General features: G+C 39.4%; 1 pseudogene; it reads right to left on the reverse strand.

The window, feature by feature from the left end:
* Positions 1 to 322: 322 nt before the first annotated feature.
* On the reverse strand, positions 323 to 739 carry LOC112825844 (histone H3.3A-like; annotated as a pseudogene).
* Between the last annotated feature and the right edge of the window lie 2,036 nt (positions 740 to 2,775).

Consider the following 2,775-nt stretch of genomic DNA (forward strand, 5'->3'; position numbering starts at 1 on the left):
CTAATCCATGAGCATGGAACATTTTTCCATTTCTTTGTGTCTTCCTCAATCTGAACTGCTGAAATGTGTTCACTGAAACGTTTTGACTGGCATTAATGCTTTATGTTCCCGCATTTATATTAAAAATTCACACACAAATGGCAATTGAAAACCTGCCAATACCTGAATTCTGTCCCCTAATTTTCCACTTGCAATCATATATTTAGGTACCTTTTGACCCCATGGGAAAAAAATATCTAACGTTCAGAACTACCAATAACAGGAAGAAGAGAATTTTTTTTTCTTTTTTAAAGAATGAAATGTTTTCCAGTATAGTGGATTCTTAAGCACGTTCCTCACGTATGCAGCGCGCTAGCTGGATGTCTTCTGGCATAATTGTGACACATTTGGCGTGGATAGCACACAAAAGGTTGGTGTCTTCAAAGAAGCCCACAAGATAGGCCTTGCTTGCTTCCTGCAAAGCACCAACCAAAAGCTGCACTCTGGAAGTGCAGATCTGTTTTGAAGTCCTGAACAATTTTTGCACCAGACGCTGGAAAGGAAGTTTGCGGATCAGAAGTTCAGTGGACTTCTGATAACGTCTGATTGCATGGAGTGCCACAGTCCTAGGCCTGTAACGCCGAGGTTTCTTCACCCCTCCAGTAGAGGGCGCACTCTTGCGAGCGGCTTTCGTAGCCAGTTCTTCCTCGGTGCTTTGATCACCCGTAGATTTGCGGGCAGTCTGCTTTGTAGGAGCCATGGTACAGAAACCTCCTCACTTACCCCCCTTCTCCTCTGGCTGGAGCTCGGCGAGCTAGAGGCAGTACTGGCGTTGGCAAGCGACAGTGGCGCAGCGGCGACTGCCAACACCCAGTCTGGTTTCTTGACAGAATAAATGTGCATATTGTTAATTGTGTGTTAGGCCTTCGTTATATTTGTAGTAACCTTCTGCTTGGGCTCCCTTTTTTGCTGCCATTATGAACTTCTTGAAGCAGAGCTCTGGCCATATCAGTACCTTGCTGGAAAATGTGGACGTGGTTTAATGCCCCGACTCCTTAGCTGGGTATGTTTGTTCTTCAGGGTCTGATCTTAAAACTTTTCTCTGTTTTCTCTTAGTCCCTTTTAAACATTCTTTGCTCTAGCCTTGCCAAGCAAAAATGGTTCTCTGTCATGCATGTCCTGTATCACATTATTCTAAAATATGGTTTCTCGTTGATTCCCTGTGTCAGGAATTCCTGGTCCGCCCCATTCTATCTACTCTTTATTGTCCTTCCCATGTCCAAATCCTTCTCCTTTACAACGATCAGCACACTGAGTGATTTTGGACCCCCACCCACCGTCCTTTTGGTTTGTTTCCTCGTTTCCTCCTGTCTTCCACCAAGCCTGAACTTATCATCTGTCCATCCAGATGTAGTTTCTCTAATCTGAATTTTCATTGCATTTTCCCTATGTTTATGCCATATTTTGTGGCATAGTTATACATTTGTCTTATGTTCTCTATAAGAATGTAAACGTCTTTAAGGATCAGTATTTAATTCATATTTCTATCCTCTCCTATTGAGTGTCCTCTAGTACTTTGTACATAGCTGACATTCAATAAATACTTGTTGGATAAAAGCTGTTGAATGAATACTGGGAACACAAATATTTTAGTTTGTTACTTACTTTGGGTATATGCCTGAAGGGTACACCAGGAGATAGGTCTGCTATTAAATGTGATAATGTCTTTGCAATCCTATGTGACGTATAAAGTTCTATAAAGTTATCTGTTTTTACTATTAGGATTGAGTCATCTGCCTAGAATATTTGTATCATTCTTGGGCTGGCCAATAGTGGCTTTGATGGTTCTGATCCATACAAGGCTGAATTTGGAGAGAGGAAGAGGGAGGGAAGTAGGTGAAATTTGTGTCCCCACTCTACTGCTTTACAATAGAAATGCACTTTTATTTTTGTATTTCATCACTATTGGGGCAAATCCCTTCTATGCTATTAAATCTATCAGGTACCTCACCTCATAAAATGAAATATTTAAGTGTCCTTCCAAATTTACCACACAGGAGTGCTTTCTTCTATAAGGAACTGTTTGCTATGTTATGAGAATTGAGTTTACCCTGAAGCAGTAGTTTTCAGTCTTCACTGAATATTAGAGTCACCTGGGGAGCTTAAAAAAAAATCCCAATGCCCAGATCATACCCTGTACCAATTAAATGAGAATTTCTAGTAATTCCATTGAGCAGTCAATATTGAGCATCATTGCACTAAAACACTTAACCCTGGTTATAACAGTTTTAGGTCTTTCTTTCCAGGGATGGTTCTTTTTTGGTGATAGTTACTTGCTTTAAAAATTTTTATTTCTTTGTTTCATGTGTAACCAGAAATCACACTCCAGTTTTTTTTTTCTTTTTTACAGCTCTATTAAAGTAAAATTGGTATATAAAACACTACACATATTTAATGTGTACAATTTGATGAGTTTTGACATATGTAAATACCCATGAAACTACCACCACAATCAAGGTAATAAATATAACCAGCATCTTCCAAAAGTTTCCTTCTGCCCCTTTGTTTTGTTTTGTTTTGGTTTTGGTAGTAAGAACACATAACATGAGATCTACCCTTTTAGCAAAGTATTTAAGTGTACAATATAGTATTGGTAACTGTAGGCTCTGTGTTGTATAGCATATCTCTAGAACTTATACATTTAGTGTAACTGAAATTGTATACCCATTGAAAACAACTCCCCACTTCTCCCTTCCCTCCAGCCCCTAGTCATCACTATTCCACTCTTTGATTTAT

This window comes from Callorhinus ursinus, unplaced genomic scaffold (assembly GCF_003265705.2).
Source record: "Callorhinus ursinus isolate GAN/ISIS: 27379988/994484 unplaced genomic scaffold, GSC_fseal_2.0 scaffold4, whole genome shotgun sequence".
NCBI classification, from domain to species: domain Eukaryota; kingdom Metazoa; phylum Chordata; class Mammalia; order Carnivora; family Otariidae; genus Callorhinus; species Callorhinus ursinus.